We start from the raw sequence: 22509 nt of genomic DNA on the forward strand, positions 1-22509 counted from the left end.
GCCCCTCCCCAGCCCCACTCGGGGGAGAACAACGGGGGCGGGGCTTGGGGCGAGCACAGCCGGGCACCGCAGGCGGGACCCCGGTATGCCCTTCCCCGCCTCTCCTGGGCAGCCGCGCACCGGGATCCCCGCTCCACCTGCGCGCAAACTCTCTCCGTCTGGGACTCAAGGGCGGCGCAAGCGCTGCTGCAATCAGAAGGTACTCCCATGGGTTTTCAGTTTTTTGGGGTGTTTGTGTATTGGGTCTGGGGGAGCACGATCCGGACGTTTGCAGTGGGGAGGAGGAGGTGTTGATGGCCCGGGGAGCTGCCTGTGCTACGGCTGCTCCCTCGCTCCCTGCGGGGTGAGTTCGTGCACGACGACTTGTGGGCGACTGTGAACAACCCAACGTGCGGCCCGGTGCCCCGCTCGACTGGGGCATCTACACCAGCGACTTCTGGGGCAAGGAAATGGGCCGAGGACACCAGCCACAAGTCCTATACCGGCCGCTCCGCATCCTCACCTTCAAGTGCACGCCTGTCTAGGGCGTACCTTTGACCCATGGCCAGGAGTAGTTGTGTAGTTCTCACTACGCCTTGGTCTCCTGGCCTCCCTGCCTCCTCCACTCCAGCTATTCACGCCACCCGGCTCCCACGTCCTCATCAGGCTAATCTGGGCCCCTGGGGCCAGGCGGGAGGCGAGCGCTGGGGAGTTTCCCGAGTTTCCCGAGTTTCCCGAGGTGTCTGCGCTCCTCTGGACAGATCTGGGAGTGGGCGGGAGGAGCCGCCACCATACTTCCCTCCCGCCAGCCCCTTTTGGTGAGCAAGACAACGAGTCCTACACAGTTGGCCCCAGAGGTGTGGTGTGAACTGCCTTTCCCCAGAGGATACATTATCATCCTGGTCGGGAAACAAATCTGGCTTCTGCTCCAAAGGGAGACACTATCTAAATCTTCAAAGACGTCAAAGATGTTTGCTACACAAACATCCTTGAAAAGTCATCCAGAGCAAAAGCTGTAAGAAAAGGTATGGAAATAACATGGAGAATTTCTCTCCACAGGAAGGAAGAGTGGACTTCCACCTTTGGCTGCTCCAGGTTCCTCCAACCTGGCAAGCCACCAGCAATCAAAACCCTCCTGCCATCCTGGCTAAGTGGTTTTCCTGGTGTAACCTTGAGATGTTTCTAATGTGAATACTTTAAAGTGTAAGGGGGAGCCAAAAAGTATTTTAGGGTGGAGTGTTCCATTTAAATGATGTCTAGCCTTGGACTTTTTATTTTACAAAGAACATAAAACACTGGCCTTTGAAAATTATCTGCAAAACATGTTTTATCTCAGTTACACAGAGATGAGAAGGCTATGAATGAAGGAAGATTTATAACTTATGCTTTACACTAGAGTGTGAACGTGTGGGAGAATAACAAAAGGGTCATACTCCTGGGCCGTGAGAGTTTTGTATATATCATGCAGATGAATCCATGAATGAAGGCTGGAGACTTCTTATGAAGAAGTTTATTTTAATCATTAAATTTTTTCTATCTTTTGGAACTACTTGTATATTTTTCCAGAACACTGTCATCCCAACTTTAAAACGGGGAATGCCTGATCATGCCAAAGTGAGAGAATTGTGTGTCTACTGACAGTAGAGATTTTCTAGCCATGTTTTCAACATCATCTCCATCTTACCCACTCACTCCCAGCCAGCACTTGTTTTTCTTGGTGCACACGTAACCCAATGCCACTTTAAGACCTTTGACTTGGCGCTTCCTCTTTCTGGAAAGCACTTCCTTAAGATATCCACATGGCTTGCTCAGGCTTTGCTGAAAGTCACTCCCCAGAAAATCCTTCCCTGTTATCCTAGCTGAAGCAGCAGCACACCTCACTGACCTCAACACTTTCTTATTTTGCTTTTCTTTAGTAACACTCATCACTCTCTGGCATTAGATATTTATTTTTTTTCTTCCTTCCCTGCTACAGAGCAAGCTCCTACCATCTAAAATACCTGCTACACAAACCAGGCACTCAGGAAATAAATAAATTAGGGGAATAGTAAGCAACTTTTCACATACCTTTTAAGATGACACTTTTGTTGTGAGAATTGCATCTCTTTTGTTTCATTTCTTGATGTCTTACCTTTTTCTCTCTTGCTGCAAGAGAAAGCAGAGGCAGCCTGAGTTCCCTGGACATATGCGGAGGGTGTGGGTAGCTCCAGATTACGCGAAGACTCTGATATGGAGAGCAGCTCTGCTTCTGAGGTTATAGGGAAAAGCAATGTTTTTCTTTTGTACTCTTACCACTCTTACAGGTGGTACTCTTACCACTTCCAACACCAGATGTACAGGAGAAACAAACTGTTTTTCTCTACACACTCACACAAAACTGGTCACCAAAATGTGCAGAGGTTTCTAAACAATTCTCCACTTTTTGATGGACACTAACTGGGTGTCCTACGATTCAATTGTGACAGTAACCCAAGTTCACCTGGACCCCCTCCACACAGGTTAATGGCCACAAGATTGCTCTCAACTTCAGGTGCCAATCACAGGCAGTAGGTTCCTAGATTACCTATGACTTCTGTCTAACTTGGCTGCAAAACAAGAATTTCTCATGACTCCCTTCCCAATTTCAAAATTTTCTAAGAGCTGCTCATAGAACTCAGGAAAGCACTTTACTTACTACTCCTCATTTATCCTAAAAGGAACTCAGGAACATCCAGATGGAATTGATTCATAGGGCAAGATACAGGGAAGGGGCATGGAGCTTCTATGCTCTCTCAGGTTGTGCCACCCTCCATGTATTCAGCAATGTGGAAGCTCTCCAAATTCTGTTATTTCTGGGGTTTTTTTAAATGAAGATTTTATTACATAGTCATGCTTGATTAAATCATTGGCCACTCATGATTAATTCAACCTTTCTTCTTTCTCCTTCTCAGAGGTTGAGGTGTAGGGCTGAAAGCTCAAACACTCTGATCACATGGTTGATTCCCCTGGCAACCAGCCCCCATCTAGAGGTCATGCAGGAGCCCACAGCCATCACTCACTTCATTGATGCAAAAAGACACTTACCACTTTCGGAGATTCCAAGGGTTTTAGAAACTGTGTGCAGAAGACTGGTGATTGACCAAATATATACATTTCTTATTTCTTCACAGTCCACTCGCTGGTCTCTGGCTACACACTTCTTATGGCAATATAGAACTCTTATGGAACAATATAGAACACCTCTCAATATAGAACTCATAGATACAAGCACATTACTAAAGTGCCATTTAGTCATTAACAGGGCATCACAACAGCACATTGCATGAGCATGTCTCCCAGGGCAAGGCTGCTCAGGTTTGTAGGCTTCCATTCAATCTCTCAGAGTCCAAAACCAGGATTGATCTCAGTGAATGTGTGTCTTCAGCCTTTCAGAAATCTGTTATAATTGAGCTAAGAGACAATGTTATCTCTTGTACTGAATCTCTTTCAAGGCATTAATGTAACATTATATTTCCCTTATTGCATAACTCATTTATTTATTCCTTTACCCTCAGCTATAATTCCTCCTTCTTTTTATTTGTAACCAAGCTTTTTCACCTTTGAGAGTGATATTAGGTTTGGCAACTGTGATGGTCTAGATTACAGGCATAATACTGGTCTAGCAAGAACCTCCCTCTCATTCTACTCCCATTCATATAGGGTAGAATTACATAGAAACAGAACTAGTAGGAGTTTTCTTTACCACCAGACAATACAGTTACATTCACAGCACCAATTCGACAGATAATGGGTGAGTATAAACTGCCCTGTGAGGATTTTAAGGATTTCTAATATAAAGGTTTTAAAGCATAGTCACGGTTTCTTGATTGGAATCACCCTTGCTTCCAGCACTTGTAGTTGCAGCCTTGGTTCTGCTTTGAATCACTGACCATTGAATCAAATAGGAAAAAACAATTACATTGGAGTGGTGTGGGGAAGACAGAAAAAAAGGTATAGGCCGGGCGCGGTGGCTCAAGCCTGTAATCCCAGCACTTTGGGAGGCCGAGGCGGGTGGATCACAAGGTCGAGAGATCGAGACCAACCTGGTCAACATGGTGAAACCCCGTCTCTACTAAAAATACAAAAAATTAGCTGGGCATGGTGGCGCGTGCCTGTAATCCCAGCTACTTAGGAGGCTGAGGCAGGAGAATTGCCTGAGCCCAGGAGGCGGAGGTAGCGGTGAGCCAAGATCGCGCCATTGCACTCCAGCCTGGGTAACAAGAGCGAAACTCCGTCTCAAAAAAAAAAAGAAAAAAAGAAAAGAAAAAAAGGTATAGTCCTCATTCCCAGCATCCTCCCCATTCCCACTTGACAAGCATTGCAGACTCATCCCGGCACCCTTACCCAACCCCCTTCCCCAGACCCACCAGAATAAGAAAGAATCAATCTAGTAGGGACGCTAACACTACTTTAGTCCCACTCATATTGAGTGTGACCCACACACAGTAAAGGCAGGTATGCCAGCCGTCTGTGGCTTTATCTCCCCCTGCTTTAAGCAACCAATGTTTCATTTGCCCATTACACTTCTTGGGCACACTATTATTCTGAGGAGGATGGCTCTGCCCATTGTTAGACGTGATGAGCTATAAAGTCTGTTCCTTGGTCTGAAGAAATACGATTTGTCAGTCCATACTGGTGTAACACCCACTGTCTGGGTTCTTTAAAGGACTCTGAACATTTGCACCTACCACTGGGTAAGCGATGTCGACTCGAGAATCAATGTCTAATCTGCCAAGACCCAGCTGTATCTCCCCCAGGGCTCTCAGCATCAGTTTCGCTTGCCAGCTATGTTCAGGGCCTTCTCTCCATGGAATTTGCCCCATAGCCACTTGCAATGTCTGTTAGTTTTGCTGGCAGACAAACCATTCTTTTTGGCTCTCTGTGCTTCAGAAGATGCAAGAAGACCATGTCCAGTTTCTGCCATCTCTCTATTGCTGCAGTATTCTCATGTCAACTTACGTCACAGACCCAGCTTCTCTTCCTCTTCTCCCATGCCTTCTCCTGATAGTTTTCTTTTCTTTACTTTTCTTAAGTTTATTCAAGGCACATTACTCAATCTTTGTTTTTGTTGCCACTGCTTTTGAAGACGTAGTCATAAATTGTTTGCCAAGGCCAATGTCCAAATGGTGTTTTCTAGGTCTTTTTTCCCTAAGGTTTTATTATTATTATTATTATACTTCAAGTTCTGGGGTACATGTGCAGATCATGCAGGATTATTACATAGGTATACACATGCGGTTTGCTGCATTCATCCCCCTGTCACCTACGTTAGGTATTTCTCCTACTGTTATTCCTCCCCAATTCCCCCACACCCTGCTATCCCTCCCCTATCCCCCACAACCCTCAACAGAATCCAGCGTGTGATGTTACCCTCCCTGTGTCCATGTGTTCTCATTGTTCGACACCCGCTTATGAGTGAGAACATGTGGTGTTTGGTTTTCTGTTGTGTTAATTTGCTGATAATGATGGTTTCCAGCTTCATCCACGTCCCTGCAAACATATGAACTTATCCTTTCTTATGGCTGCATTGTATTTCATGGTGTATATGTACCACATTTTCTTTATCCAGTCTATCATTGGTGGGCATTTGGGTTGGTTCCAAGTCTTTGCTATTGTAAACAGTGCCACAATAAACATATGTGTGCATGTGTCTTTATAACAGAACAATTTATAATCCTTTGAGTATATACCCAGTAATAGGATTGCTGGGTCAAATGGTATTTCTATTTCTAGATCCTTGAGGAATCACCACACTGTTTTCCACAATGGTTGAACTAATTTACACTCCCACCAACAGTGTAAAAGTGTTCCTATTTCTCCACATCCTCTCCAGCATCTGTTGTCTCCAGATTTTTTAATGGTCACCAGTCTAACTGGCATGATATGGCATTTCAATGTGGTTTTGATTTGCATTTCTCTGATGACCAGTGATGATAAGCATTTTTTCATATCTTTGTTGGCCACGTAAATGTCTTCTTTTGAAAGTGTCTGTTCATACCCTTTGCCCACTTTTTGATGGGGTTGTTTGTTTTTTTCTTGTAAATTTGTTTTAGTTCTTTGTAGATTCTGGATATTAGCCCTTTGTCAGATGGGTAGCTTGCAAAATTTTTTCCCCATTCTGTTGGTTGCCAGTTCACTCTATTGATAGTTTCTTTTGCTGTGCAGAAGCTCTTAATTTTAATTCAATCCCATTTGTCTATTTTGGTTTTGTTGCCATTGCTTTTGGTGTTTTAGTCATGAAGTCCTTGCCCAGCCTATGTCCTGAATGGTATTGCCTAGGTTTTATTCTAGGGTTTTTATGGTGTTCTTATGTTTAAATCTTTAATCCATCTGGAGCTATTTTTTTAATAAGGTGTCAGGAAGGGGTCCAGTTTCTGCTTTCTGCACATGGCTAGCCTGTTTGCCCAACATCATTTATTAAACAGGGAATTCTTTCTCCATTGCTTGTTTTTGTCAGGTTTGTCAAAGATCAGATGGTTGTAGATGTGTGGTTTTCTTTAAAGCTAGGTGATAATGTGCTGAATTAAGCAAGGATCAGAACCATGAACTTTACTTTCACCTCCAAGTGCACCACTGTGTTTGCATTAGTTGCTGGAATTACATCCTTCAGGACTGCAGATACATTGTAATGATGATTGGCTCATTTGTTCCTGGTATTGGTGAGAATGTGCTAAAAGAGAAACTAAAATGATTAAGACTGAAGAGATTCACCTTACAGGAAAAACAAGAAGAAGCAGATGTTGTTATTGATTAGCTAAATAATCTAGGAAGACTATAGAAACCACTTACAGGCATATGAGAGCTGTAATTATAGCAAGAGATGGGTAAGAAGAAAGATTACTGGCTAGAGTGGGAGGCAGGAGAATGTGCTGTGTATCAGGCTATGGAAAACCCACCAGGAAAGTGTTACAGAACCCAACATTTGAGACACCAGAAACAGATGATAAAGGAGTATATTTAATTCTTTTTCTTCCCTGGATTTTATCTTAAATTGTAAGTGAATGTATGTTGACTTACCAAAGAGAGCTGGGTTTGGCTAGAAAATGTAGCAGTTGGCCCTCTGGACTCTGCCCTAAAATTTCCTATTTCTTGGCTCCCTCCAGCTCTAACAAATTATACTTTCTGGGGAGTGGGTCAGGAAATCTGCACTGGTAACAAGCACACTAGGCAATTCTTCGATACACAAAAGTTGAGAACCACCAGGTGTGGTAATAACTAACACTTATGGAGCATTTACTGTTTTGTACGTGTAATCATTTTAATCCTCATAACAACCCTTAAAATTAGGTGTTGTTATTGCCACTGTTTTGCAAAAAAGAAAACTGCAGCACAGAGGGGTTGTGATTGCCCAACTGACACAACTAAGAAGCACCTGTGCCAGGATTTGCCACTCACCTGACAGTCTGCTCACAAGTCCACGTTCTTAGTGCCCACAGGAGGCTGCCTCTTTGAGAAAAGTTAACTTTGAAGTCCCATTGAACTCATGGGCTAGAACTACTAGGAGGAAGGGTTCTACTCCTCTTTTATCCAAAGTGAAATGATCCTTTCTTTTTTGTTTTTAAAGAGAGGTGAGTGAATGATTCAAGGCCCTCTGTGTACATGTGTGAGCATGTAGTGATATGAACACCTTAGATTTGTCCTAGATTTGTGCTAACTTGGCCATGGGGCTTATGTCTTTTTGTATTGAGAATAAAAGGCTGGGAGATATTGAAGTTTGAAAGGAGCGTCTGCTTGTGAAACAGGGAGAAGCTTTCATGAGGAATATTTATTGCTTTTCAAAAATTGAGACTGCCTACCTGAAAAAGGAGTTCAACCCAGGCCTAGTAGACTGGACCTCAAGGAAGCATTTTATAGAAGTCTTTCCAAGTTGGTATTCTTTTAATAGTGAATCTTATACTGTAAGTTTTCTGGGTTGGTTTTGGTTTGTTTTGCAGTCTGTTATCCAGGATTCTTCTTTCAGCCTTTGTACCCATATTTTTCAACTCACATTATACACCATAGAAAACTAATATTCACAATGGTGCACTGAGACACTTCTACAATATCAAAAATAAAGACTTACCTATGGGGAAGTTGTATTCTAGTAGCAGGTAGAGATAAAAAATAAACAAGCCAGGCGCGGTGGCTTATGCCTGTAATCCCAGCACTTTGGTAGGCCAAGATGGGCGGATCACCTGAGGTCGGGAGTTCAAGACCAGCCTGACCAACATGGGGAAACCCTGCCTCTACTAAAAATACAAAATTAGCTGGACGTGGTGGCGCATGCCTGTAATCCCAGCTACTCAGGAGGCTGAGACAGGAGAATCGCTTGAACCCAGGAGGCAGAGGTTGCAGTGAGCCGAGATCTCGCCGTTGCACTCCAGCCTTGGCAACAAGAGCGAAACTCTTGTCTCAAAAAATAACAATAATAATAATAAACAAATATAAAAATAAGTTAAACAAGATAAATAAATGGTAATGATAAGCACTAAATTGAGAATTAAAATAGGCTGATGCAATGCAATGGCTCTTAACATACGGTGATCGAGCAAAGCCTCTGTGCAGAGGAGGTGACATTTAAATGAGATCTGAGTGACAAGTGGGAAAGAACATTCCAGGCAAGAAAAGCACCTAGTGTAAGGGCTGTGATGTGGCTTAGATTTGTCTCCATGCCCAATCTCATGTTGAATTGGAAGAGAGGCCTGGTGGGAGGTGATTGGATCATGTGGGTGGATTTCACCCTTGCTGCTCTCATGATCATGAGTTCTCACAAGATCTGATGGTTTAAAAGTGTGTGGCACTTCCCCCTTCGCTCTCTCCTGACGCCATGTGAAGAAAGTGCTTGCTTCCCATTTTCTTTCCACCACGACTTTAAGTTTCCTGAGGTTTCACAGTCATGCTTCCTGTTAAGCCCATGGAACTGTGAGCCAATTAAACCTCTTTTCTTGATAAATTACCCATTCTCAGGTAGTTCTTTGTAGCAGTGTGAGAACGGACTAACATAGGCCACAAGGTGAGATCAAGTATGACAGGTTTGGAAACAGAAAAACCCAATGTGGCTGGGATGCAAAGGGGGAGAAAAGAGAGTGCAGAGATGAGGGGGAGAGGCAGGCTGCAGCCAGAAGCAGAGCGCTGTACACTAGGGCAGGGCACAGAGGCTTTGCTTGATCACTGTATGTTAATAGCCATTGCATTGTATCAGCCTATTTTAATTCTCAACTTAGTGCTTGATTTGCAATGGGCACAGTGGCTCATCCCTGTAATCCTAGCACTTTGGGAGGCCAAGGCAGGGGGATCACCTGAGGTCAGGAGTTCAAGACCAGCCTGGCCAACATTGTGAATCCCCATCTCTACAAAAAAATACAAAAATTAGCCTGGCCTGGTGGTGTGCACCTGTAATCCCAGCTACTCAGGGGCTAAGGCAGGAGAATTGCTTGAACCTAGGAGGCAGAGGTTGTGGTGAGCCGAGATCGTGCCACTGCACTCCAGCCTTGATTACAGAGTGAGACTCCGTCTCAAAAAAGACAAAAAAGCCAATTAGGCCAGTGCCATGGCTCATGCCTATAATCTGGGCACTTTGGGAGACCAAGGGAGGAGGATTACCTGAGCCCAAGAGTTCAAAACTAGCTTGCACAGCATGGTAAGACCCCCACCCTATCTCTACCAAAAAACTTAAAAATTAGCTAGGCATGGGTGATGCGGTGGCCTGTGGTCCCAGCTAGTGGGGAGGCTGAAGAGAGGAGATAGCTTGAACGTAGGATGTCACAGATCTGATGGCTTAAAAATGTGTGGCACCTCCCCCTTCACGCTCTCCTAATGCCATGTGAAGAAGGTGCTTGTGAGGGCATGGCTTGAACCTAGGAGGTCAAGGCTGCTGTGAGCCAGGCTCATGCCACTGCTACTGGACTCCAGCATGGGTGACAGAGTAAAAGACCCTGTCTCAAAACTTACCAAAAAAAAAAATAATACCATTTAGATCTATAAATTTGTTGTAATTTTGTCTTTAGCAGTCCTTTTCCACTTAGGCTATTAAAATATCTTGCAAAATGATTGTGATAATTGTTTTGTTTTATGATCTTGATTAGCCAAAAAAAAAGAAAAAAATGAATAATGAGAACACATGGACACAGGGAGGGGAGCATCACACCCCAGGGTCTGTCGGGGGGAAATAGAGGGACAGCAGGGGGTGGGGAGTTGGGGAGAGATAGCATGGGGAGAAATACCAGATATACGTGATGGGGAGGAAGGCAGCAAATTACGCTGCCATGTGTGTACCTATGCAACAATCTTGCATGTTCTTCACATGTACCCCCAAACCTAAAATGCAATAAAAAAAAAAAAGAAAAAAAAAATTAAAGGCAACTCATTGTCTTTACCCCAACTTTTGTTTTTGAAATTGTCCTGATTTGGATCCGAGTCTATTGGCCTACTCTTCTAGACCATGGAGAGAATGTACAATATCCTAGAAAAAACACTGAAAGAAAGAGTGTGCAGAGCATGTTTCCTGAAATGAATGACTGAGTGATGCAGCACAGGACAACATAACAACACAGCATGACCTGAGGATGCATCGAGGCATCTGGCCCTTACTTGGGAATGCCCTTGTCTTCTTTCTTGGTGTCTTTTATTGAAGCTTCCCAGGAACACACCTGTCCTGCCTCTGATTTGGATCTTCTTGATTCCCACCCTCAACTGTGTTCTCTCTCACAACTTGGACAGACATTCTCTAATCATCCACAAAGATGTGAAGGCTCCACTCAGTTTATATTTATGTCCTTTTCCCTGGGATGGAAAGAAATCTCTGTGTTGATCGGGATCATTAAAAATTTCCCAGAGAGACATGGACTCATTATGTTCTTCCTGTGTGTTAATATGGATTTACCAGAAGCCACTGGAGAGCCGTGTGTTTATACACACAGTTCCTATTCGAGAAGGGTAACTACCTGTAGTGTTTACAGTGCACAGGCTCTTTGGAAATGGTCTCCAAGTGACTTTAAATAAATAGAAGTGGGTTAGAGGCAATGTTCCTGATGCATGCTATTTCTTTTGGACAGGCTCCCTGGGGAAGGCTGAATTGATGCTGTGTTGAACCCCCTTGCACAAAGAAGAAAGTTTTCTGAGGAGGAGGAGCCCAAGTGAAGAGCAGAGGAGAAGGTGAGGAGGGTGGGAGAGAGGAAGGCCTCCTTGACCACCAAATGCGTGATACTCTGCGGCTTTTACAAACTGTCCTTATTAATACCTAAACTGTCAGGCCTGAAATTAAAATTTAGGTACATCACAATGGTGCAGAACATTAACATGGAGGGACATTCAGAGTATTTTGATCAGAGCTTTTTTGAGGGGTGGGGGGATGGAGTCTTGCTCTGTCGCCCAGGCTGGAGTGCAGTGGCATGATCTTGGCTCACTGCAACCTCCACCTACTTGGTTCAAGCAATTTTCCTGTCCCAGCCTCCTGAGTAGCTGGGACTACAGGCTCCTGCCACCACACCTGGCTAAGTGTGTGTGTGTGTGTGTGTGTGTGTGTGTGTGTGTGTATTTTTAGTAGAGATGGGGTTTCATCATATTGATCAGGCTTGTCTCAAACTCCTGATCGCAGGTAATCCACCCACCTTGGCCTCCCAAGTGCTGGAGTTACAAGTGTGAGTCACCACGCCCAGCCTGATCAGAGCTTCTTAACTCAGTGTAACCACAGAACCAATTCAATCTGGTTCAATGTTGTCTGTTAACAATGTTTAACAAAATGATGAGTTGTTTTTCAATTGCAGCAGACCCCCAGGTTGCAAGTCAAGTAATCAGAGCACACACAGAGAACCGAGAATACCAGATTTGAGACTGTGGAGCTAACGTGAAGGAAAATGTCAACCATAAGCCGAACTTAAGTACTCAGATCAAGGGACTCGGCGCAATTAAGAAGTGAGAAATGCCCTGTTTTGTTGCAGTATGAAGTTAAAAGCCAAGGACCCAACACCACCTCATTGCACCTTCCTTTCTTCCTCATAGCTACTCTCTGCCTATAAAACCTGTCCCCAGCCCCCAGCTCTGGGAGACAGATCTGAGTACTGCCCCCTGTCTCCTGGCCAGCTAACCTGCAATAAAGCTTTTTTCCTCCATAAAAGCCAGTACCATACTATTGTTTTCTATATGTGTGGAACAGTGAGCCCATAGCTTGGTAACACTGGGGTGTGGGGTCTGGTAGTGGCGCTTCAGAGAGCAGGAGATGCAGTGGAGTCTTGAATTCCTTGGAAATCCAGGCAAAATGTAGTTAATGTAAGTACATATGCATTTTTCTGAGGAGCATATTCTTAGCTGTCATCACACAAAACAGCCTATAAAAAACCATATTGCTGTTCTCTCATCCCCACTGGAGTGGCTGCTTTCATATACCCTGGTATAGGTCTCTCTTCCAATACTACAGTTTTTTCTTTTACTTAAATCTGAGCTATTTTTCAATGAGCACTAAAAGAGAAAGAGGTACTCTATCTAAAGCATCTGGCTTCTGAGCATGTGTACAAGACAATCCACATCTCTTTTCCCTTCCCTTGCTACGATCTTCCCATGAGTTTCTTGCTTTCCCGATTGTGTGCCCCTGAGGCCTCTCCTGGGAAGAGTGCCCTCTTTCAGGGATGGTGCTCCCTAGCCCCTGTGAGCTCATCACGGCTCCCCTCTCCTGGGCTGTTTTCGAAGGAGCTAAAGGGAGTTTCATGTGGAGCAATGGTTATTTGCATTCATATTTGCCATAGTCTGGAAGGTTCTCAGCTTATAAGAGATCATTATTAAGATTATTTCAGAAAAAAAGATTGTTTTCTTATTACCTGCTCTATTTTTAATGAGAAATGAAGACTAAACCAAATGAATTAGGGACTCATAGAGTTGACAATCATTTTCAACTTCCAACTCAATACAGTAAGTATTGACCATTTAGTGAACTTTCCTTTAAAGCCTACTCTGAGCTGAATGTGGAGGATACAATGATAAACAAGACAGAGTAAGCAAAAATTATTCAGGATCTATTAAAAGACAGTTAAGGGCGGGCACGGTGGCTCAAGCCTGTAATCCCAGCACTTGGGGAGGCTGAGGCAGGTGGATCACCTGAGGTCAGGCGTTCAAGACCAGACTGGCCAACATCTCTACTAAAAATACAAAAAAATTAGAGGGGCAAAGTTTCGGGTGCCTGTAATCCCAGCTACCTGGGAGGCTGAGGCAGGAGAATCGCTTGAACCCAGGAGATGGAGGTTGCAGTGAGCTGAGATGGCACTATTGCACTCCAGCCTGGCCACAAGAGCAAAACCCTGTTTAAAAAAAAAAAAAATCAGTTAAGAAGTTTTAAAAATTGATTAGGATTAGGTGCTATAATGGCGATATGTTCGGAATATGAAACCTAAGATACTTTTACTTTTGGATAGTATTTTCCTTTTTTAGAAAACATGCTTATTATTTGTTTTTAGTTTTAATTTTTTAAATTTGCATACATTTAAGGAGTACAAATGCAGTTCTGTTATATCATGGATATGTTACTGGCACCCTGGGTTCTTGTAATCTCCAAGGATAGAAATCAAGAGAGATCACAAGACATAGTAGCAAAGAGGACATTTATTTAGCTTGTGCACAAGGGAGCCAGCACCGTGGAAGGAAAACAGGGTGAGGGGGTTTCCTGGAGGATAGTATGGTGGCTACTTTTATAGGATTTTTCTACAGGGCAGGGTTTTGTCGGGCGCATACAGGAGAGGTTTCTCCAGCACCTGGGCAGCGGCTTGCTGTGCCTCTTTCGACATTGCACATAGCATTAGCATTTTAAGTCTCTACCCCGGGGTAACATTTTTTGCAATAAAATGAGGAAGGGGTAACTATAAGTTGACGTTTAACTGCACACACGGGATCCTGGGGAACTCCTTAGCCCCATAAAACAAAAACCTGTGGTTAATAGCTTCTTGGGTCTTTTGTTGCTGATTGGCTGGAAGTTATGTAAGCTATAGCTTAAGTAAGGAACTTTTGTGCTTTTTCTCTAGACCACATCAAAACAAAAAGCCAGCCAGCCTCCTTGTCTCAGATACCTTGTGCCGCGGTGAATCTGGGCTTTTAGGGTAGCCATTACATGAATAATGTACATGTACCCATTAAATAATTTCTCATCCCTCACCTCCCTCCCACCCTTCTGAGTCTCCAAAGTCTATTATTCCATATGCTATGTCGGTGTGTACAGGTTATTTAGCTTCCACCTATAAGTGAGAACATGCAGCATTTGACTTTCTGTTTCTGAGTGTTTCACTTAAAATATGGCCTCCAGTTCCATTGAATGTTCTTCTGGATGGACTATTACCAAGCTTTTGCCTGAACATGTCTGGCAGTTCAGTTCTAAAATGCCAGTTCTTTCTCTGACTGAGCTGAAATTGTCTCTTAGTTACTAATATTATATTTTAAGTATATATGCCCAAAGGGTCAGGCAAGCTTACTAACTGAGTGAAGGGAGTTGGGTACAAGGTTATATCCATTTGCTTCAGGGGCACTTTGCATATTAAATACATAAAAATGCTTTCCTTCTTTGGAGGAGATTTGCTTTCTTCCATTTTTCTTCTTAAAATGTGCATTGTGGCCTGTGTTTAATATCCCATGCTTAATAGTAATATTAACCAAAAAAATTCACTCTTCTCTTTATCATGAGATAAACAATAATGCAAATATAATGATAATGACAGCTTCAGTTTGGAAACACAGAGAGAACTGTCAGGGACCATGGCAAATTGTGAACACTTGCCCCATCTAAATGGATGTCTAAATTATCCATGCAGCCTGGCCCAGTGTGACTAATTCCTCGATGTTTCAAGAAAAGCCAACATAAAACTTTCATGTTTGCATATTAAACATGTAACAGCTAATCAAATAAGTTCACGGACTAATTCTGGTCAAGGGCAGTCTATTTACTACATATGAACAGACAATGGTCTTCAAAACTCCAGAGAGGAAATTTCTTTGGATGCTACTTACAGCGCATGCACTCCTTCAGTGTTTCATTCATTCTTTCTTTCTTTCCTCCATCTATTCCTCCCAATATTTATTGAGTGCATATGAACCAACCATTATGCACTGGGTATAAAGCTAGAAATGTAATAAAGATCCTGACCGTGAGGAATTTGCCTTCTTTTCATCTCTCATCTTGGCTATGTTGAACCTTTTACGACACGCTTGAACCTTTGAGGTTGGCTGATTCTTCTTCTTGTCACCTGATTTTAAATGAATGACTCAGTTGGTCAGGAAGGCTTAGTCTGAAGAAGTGCGAAACTGTGTAAATTTGGCCACCCTGTGGACACTGAGCCTAGATTCTCTTCTCTGAGGACAGAAGCCTTCATGCCTTTCTCTTCAGGGTCTTTCTAATTTTGGAGGCCATCCCACCACACATGGATCCTCTGATGAGGAACATGGAGGTTTAGCTGCTCCTCCCAGGAGTCTAGTACAGTCATCCCCAACCTTTCTGGCATCAGGAACCAGTTTCATGGAAGAAAATTTTCCCACTTACCAGGGTAGCAGGGGAATGGTTTGGGGATGATTCAAGTGCATTTCATTTATTGTGTGCTTTATTTAAATTATTATTACGTTGTAATAGATTATGAAATAATTATACAGCTCACTATAATGTAGAGTTAGTGAGAGCTTTGAGCTTGTGTTCCTGCCGCTAGACAGTCTCAGTTGGGTGGTGATGGGAGACAGTGACAGAGCATCAGGCATTAGATTCTCATGAGGAGCACACAACCTAGATTGCTCACATGTGCAGTTCACAATAGGGTTTGCACTCCAATGAGAATCTAATGTTGCTGCTGATCTGACAGGAGATGGAGCGCAGGCAGGAATGTGAGCAATAAGGAGTGGCTATGAATACCGATGAAGCTTCGCCTGCTCACCCATTGCTCACCTCCTGCTGTGCATCCTGGTTCCTAACAGGCCATGAACCTGTATGGACCTGTGGCCTGGGGACTAAGGACCCCTGGTCTAGTCCACTGCCCTCTCCCCATTTCCTCTGGGTGGGGCAGGTAGCCATTGGACTATTTCACAAGGTCAAGTCTCACCTCAGAGCACCAGAGTCAGATCCCACCTAACATTTTATTTTTCTAGTCTTTGGTGGGAAAAAAATTACTTCAATTTTTCTTTTCCAGCAGGAATGAAAACAAAGTGGACAGCATCTCTTTCCTGTTCCAATTTGATTTGTCATACTATAGTCTGAGATATTCAAAATTCCATAGGTTGTAAGTTGTGTATGCATAAGGTGTTTAGAATTAACATATCATCACCAAATTACAAATCTGCCATAATTATTTCTGAATATTCCAGTGGGAACAAAAAATGGTCTGCTCTCTATTCCTTAGATTGATGTGTCGGAATATAGCTAGAACTATTTACAATTCTGTGGTTTATAAATTCTGCATGTAATCAGGTATTGGGAATTCCATAACATCTAGACCAAATGGCAGCCAATAACCACGTGATTTTTGAGCACTTTAAATGTGGCTAGTTCAAACTGAAACGTGTAGTAAGTATAATATATAAATAAAATTGTTAAAAACAAAAATTGTTAAAAAAAAATCTCATTAATGATTTTTGAATATTGATTACCAATTGAGAAGATAATATTTGGGACATATTGGTATAATTAAAATGTTATTTAAAATGATTTCACCTATTTTTCCTTTTTTTAAACATGGTTACTAAAATATCTAAAATTACATCTGTGGCATGCATTATCTTTCTGCTGTATAGTGTTCGGTTTGCATAGAACTTAATTTTTTCAATTGACTCACCAAAGAGGAAGCATTTGCATAACAAAAGCAAGTTAAGTCACAGGATAAAGACTGAACTAATATTTTGGTAAAATATATTAGTTGTGCAGACATCTGCAGGCAATATCTGTTAAGATGCATGCCCCCCACCCCCGACAATCATGCTGTCTACTATATTTTTCCCTATAACAAGATTAATTCAGTCGGGATTGTTATAACTCCTTAGTCATTTTAAAATAAAGTTTAGAAGCCTCTTTTGTTCTACATTTCTATCTCAGGAAATATTTAAAGAGATTGAACATTTTCTCTCTTTCTGGAGTTTTGTTTTTGTTTTTGTTTTTGTTTTTTTAGTTTAACTATAACAGTCTTATAACCCAGGGTATTAGTTGAATGGGAATTTCTACAAGAGGGGTTTTAGTAAAAACTGTGAATGTTACGCTTTTGCACATTCTATTTATTTCAGCAGCAACTGTGAGTAAGCTCTCTGATGCCCAGAAGAATCTTGTCTGAGGTGAGGGAACTAATGGTGCTTCCTAGATACACAGTTCGGCAGGTTGGTTCCTGGTGGCGCTATGGTGGAGAAAAAACATTCATTCCTGGTTTTTCCCAACTGTGGATATGATTATAAAGGATATCATCTCTAGTGGCGGGGACTCTTGCCTCCAGCCCTCTGGGGCTTGCCTGTGGATCACCATTTGCTCAGGGAAGAACCCAGCAGCCAGAAAGATGTATTTTGGGCTTGGATTACCTTCGATGTGGAGTAAAGAGACAAATGGGCTCAGCACCCATCTTCCTGCCTTTTCCATAACACTAAAATTCTAAAAATATATAATTTTATCACATTTGTGGTTATTTAACCACAATTCTGGAAGAAAGAAAAATGATACAGACTCAAATTTATAGCATAACTGCACGTTGGGACACATTTTTAACTGAGTAATCAGATAGCTTGTCTTTATAAATGACAGATTTTTCTCTGCCTTTCCTCATAATGTTTTCACAGTATTTGTAATCTCTTTATAACTAATGCAGATTCATTACTTTGGGTGTTTTCCTTCCTGGCTGACCATATTTTTGACAGGCATGAACTCATTCTATTTCCATGTAGTAAATATAATTTTATACTGACAAGTGGCTCTTAAGCTGAAGGACACCTGTAACAAAGCTGTCTTCAGGAACCAGACTTGCTTTTGTTACGAGCTAGTTTTTGCTGTGCATCCTGTTCACACCGAGGACTCAGATGAAGTAATGCATTGAAAAATAAGTACAGCCATGGACTGTATAACCGCATAGACAAGGGTAGATTTGTAAGATTATAATGGAGATGAAAAATTCCTAATGCCTAGTACATCATATCTGTCCTAACATCATCGAGGCGCAATGCATTATGCATGGGTTTGTGGTGATGCTGGTGTAAACGAACCTACGACACTGCCAGTCTTGCAAATTAGAGCACACATAGTAATACATGGTACATAAGACTTGAAAATGATAATAAATGACTGTGTTCATGTTTATGTACTTATTATACTTTTTATTGTTGTTTTATAGTGTACTCCTTCTACCTTTTTTTTTTTTTTTGAAACAGAGTCTTGCTCTGTCCACCAGGCTGTACTGCAATGGCACAATCTTGGCTCACTGCAACCTCCGCCTCCTGGGATCAAGCAATTCTCTGCTCCAGTGTCCTGAGTAGCTGGGACTACAGGCACGTGCCACCATGCCCAGCTAATTTTTGTATTTTTAGTAGAGATGGGGTTTCACTATGTTGGCCAGGCTGGTCTTGAACTCCTGACCTCAGGTGATATGCCCACCTTGGCCTCCCAAAGTGCTGGGATTACAGGTATGAGCCATCGCACCCTGCCCCTTCTACTTATTAAAAAAATAATAATAAAGCTAACTGTAAAACAGCTGCAGGCAGGTCTTTCAGGAGATGTTCTAGAAGGCATTTTTACAGAAGACAGCTCCATGCATGTTATTGCCCCTGAAGACCTTCCAGTGGGAAAAAATATGAAGGTGGAACACATGGATATTAATGACCCTGACCCCCTGTAGGCCTAGGCTAATGTGTAGGGTTGTGTCTTGGTTTTTAACAAAAAAGTTTAGAAAGCAAAAAATTAAAAATTATTTTCAAAATTAAAAAAGATTATAGAATAAGAATATTAAGAACAAAAATCCTTTTGTACAGTTGTACAGTGTGTTTATGTTTTAAGCAATTATTGCAAAAAAGTCAAAACTTTAAAAAAAATTTTAAGTCTATAAAATAAGTAAATTATAATAGATAAAGTTAATGTAAGGTCTGCAGTAGTGCATAGTAATGTCTTAGGCCTTCACATTCATTTACCACCCACTCAGTGACTCATCTAGAGCAACTTCTAATGCTGCAAGCTCCATTCATATACTGACCATTGTGTTACAATTGCCTATAGCATTCAGTGTAGTAACACACTGTGCAGGTTTGTAGCCTACAAACAAGAGGCTATTCCTTGTAGGTTATGTGTGTGATAGCCTATACCACCTAGGTCTGTGTAAGTACACTCTAAGATGTTTGCACAGTAACTAAATCACCTAATGACACATTCCTCAGAACATATTCTTGTTATTAAATGATGCATGACTCTATAAGCGAAATTTTCTTCTTCCTACTTGAATTCAAATAATAGCTGGTGAGCAGGACTTAAAAAGCCCTAAAATATGGTCTTCGTTTTTATAGTATACCCAGTATCTGCATGGCAATTTCCCTTTGCGCGTAATCACAAGGGACTTTTTGAATATCCCCATGAATAGTTTTTTTAAATTATTAAACATCATTGTCATTATAAATAGAAATAAAAGCCAACAGTCTTTTATTGCAGTAAATTGACACCTAAGGTTTTTCAAGCAGCAAGCATCATGAGGTGCCTATATCATGCTGGCCGTTTATTTTTACTCTAAATTTGTAGTTTGCCTTTTCCTCATTTTGCTTTTCATGCATAGTATTTATGATACAGAACTGTGACTGCTTTGAAAGGACTGTATGAAAGTTAGCATGACATTCTTCAAATTAGAATGACAGGCTATGTGAAAAATATATATGTTTATATTTATCTATTTACATATGCATATTTTTATATATTTACATGTATATTTACACACACACAAATATATATGTTTATAAATTATATTCCAAGTTATTTCATACGAGTTCAGTGTTTCCATGGGAACAAAATCTAAGTTATTAATTTATAAGGCAGAGATAGCCAGACTTTGCACCCCTCTTTTTATGATGTGCAGTGTTGGAATTGTCTGGTCCCCTGCAGTTAACCACAAGCAGTCTACCTGGAGTGAGCACCTGTATTTCTCAGGCTAGACAAAGGCTTTCAAGGGGCACATGGGGACAACATTTTCTTAAGAGCTCAGTTCCCAGAGGCTTAACTTCCATCTGTTTCCTTTCCTAGAACAGATATACTTGAGAATGTGCTGTGGCCCTAGACCCATGATGATCCTCCTCACCTCTCTTTCCCATTCACAGTGAACTTCTCTTTACAAGCATAATGTGTACTATCATTAACAGTATTTTGACTTCATAACCCATTCTAACTTTATTGAACTAAGCAAAGTGCCTCTAGCTGAAAGAGTAACAAATATAAATAAAAACTCCTTTGATAAAGGGCCAGCCTTTTAGTGCATTTTTCGGAGAGTAGGGGAGTAAACAAATGACTCTAATGACAAAGTTACAAATCACTTTGCATCAGGTGGGTTTCAGTTATTTGCTTTTAACAAAGGAATTGAGTTTTCAGTTGCTGTAGCATTAAAGATAATTCTTGATGATAAATCACTATGTGAATTTTGGCATTCTGAAAGGAATTCAGAGAACTGAGTCACTCCTATGAGACAACTCTTCCTATTATCGTATGAACTATCTGTTAAGAAAAAACTGGGAATACTGTTGATGTTGCTCACTGTTTTGTTCTAGCAATAGGTAATGTTCAGATACAAGAACAATAGCCCCCAAAATGCATTTCTACACTTAACATTCAATTGTCAAAAGATGTTATATATATATATGTGTGTGTGTGTGTGTGTGTGTGTGTGTGTGTGTGTGTATACACATTCTTGAGGTTTGATCAAGATTGTATTCATAATGAAGGTAATAACTTGAATATGCAAATTCAATTTTGGCATGTAAAACCACACAGTTACAATACATTTAAAAATTTAAATTTATATACATATTCGAGATGTTGAAGGACCCAGCAATTAATAGACTTTTGAATCATAAATATATATTACAGTACGTTAAAATGCTATGGGTAGAATAGAACAGAATTATTTCCTTCAGAAGGAAAGGAAGGATGTAAAATAGCTTTTAAGGAAGAGCTTCTTCATGTTTATATAAATGAAAAATGATGGAGTTTCACATTGCTATGGCATTTAGATTCCACTGGGCACATTTAAAGCAGTGATACTAAGGTTTTATTTTAAAATGTCAGTATATGCAATGAACTTAAAATCCTTTTATTTAAAATTATGATGCAAATTTAAATATTAACCTAAAAGATAAGAGAGGACACATAATATTTAAAAATTATTTTATGAGGCAAAAAGGTAAAATGCCTCTACTGTGAACTCTGTAGAATTCTGACAGTAGGTCACTGGCAGTATGTTACATTGCTTTAAATGTCAGCATTATAGTTGTGGTAAGTGATTTTTTGAGTCTAGTTGAAAATCTGTACTTAGAGTACGTTGGAGACAATAATCAGAAGAAGGAACAAATGAGCAAGGCAGGCAACCTTCTTAATTCAATGCTTGCAGAGAGGGAGTCCATGAAACTGCAGGTGACCTTGGCACAGTGATCACAAGCTGATAACGTTTAGGTTGAACTTAAGGAAAATGAAAAGTTCTATTAGTAAAATGACTTTTTAAAACGTTTCAGCAGGCTTTGATACTAAATGAAAAAAAGCCATGGAAACAAGATAAAGGGGCCAAAGGAGTCTGAAAGTAGACAGTCATTTAGGGAAGGATGTTAAAGAAGGCCATTTGCATTCACAGGAAGACAGGAGATGTATAGGAGAAGTCGAGAAAGTTACTTGGTGAAACAAATTACCGCAGAAGATGAAAAACAAAAAGACTCATTTTAAAAAGACCTCACCTTTCTACAAAGTAAGGAAGAGAAAAAGAAAGAGATGTGCTTTGTGCAAAACATAAGGATAAATTATATTTTTAAAAAATTAAGATTATGCAGTGACATGGTTTTGCTGCGTCCCCACAGAAATCTCATCTTGAATTGTGGCTCCCATAATTTCCACATGTTGTGGGAGAGACCTGGTGGGAGATAATTAAATCATGGGTGCAGTTTCTCCCATACTGTTCTCGTGTTAGTGAAAAAGTCTCATGAGATCTGATGGTTTTGTAAGGGGTTCCTCCTTTCACTTCGCTGTCATTCCCCCTCACCTGCTACCATGTAAGATGTGCCTTTTGTCTTCCACCACAATTGTAAGACCTCCACAGCCACCTGGAACTGTGAGCCCATTAAACCTCTTTTTCTTTATAAATTACCCAGTCTCAGGTATGTCTTTATCAGCAGCATAAGAACAGACTAACAAATGCAGACAGAAGGGTAATGAGAATTAGTACACATTCATTGAATTAGGAACAAAATACAGACCATAAAAGGAAGGAAGAAAAAAATTTTCAACCGCTTTTCTGGCATTAATTTGACTTAGAGTATTTCCTCTGCTGTACTAATCACCCACAATAAATATTTAATAAGCAAAAACTGGGTCCAAGG

The 22509-nt window shown here is 41.3% G+C and overlaps 1 long non-coding RNA gene across 1 annotated transcript; it reads left to right on the forward strand.

Annotated features, from left to right (window-relative positions):
- The first annotated feature begins 102 nt into the window (after positions 1 to 102).
- LOC141585157 (uncharacterized) lies at positions 103 to 13040 on the forward strand. Its single transcript, XR_012518512.1, has 3 exons — positions 103 to 199; positions 11031 to 11130; positions 11742 to 13040. It is a non-coding gene; the product is annotated as an uncharacterized LOC141585157 (long non-coding RNA).
- Positions 13041 to 22509: the final 9469 nt, after the last annotated feature.

The sequence above is a fragment of the Saimiri boliviensis genome, chromosome 7, assembly GCF_048565385.1.
Source record: "Saimiri boliviensis isolate mSaiBol1 chromosome 7, mSaiBol1.pri, whole genome shotgun sequence".
Lineage (NCBI taxonomy): Eukaryota > Metazoa > Chordata > Mammalia > Primates > Cebidae > Saimiri > Saimiri boliviensis.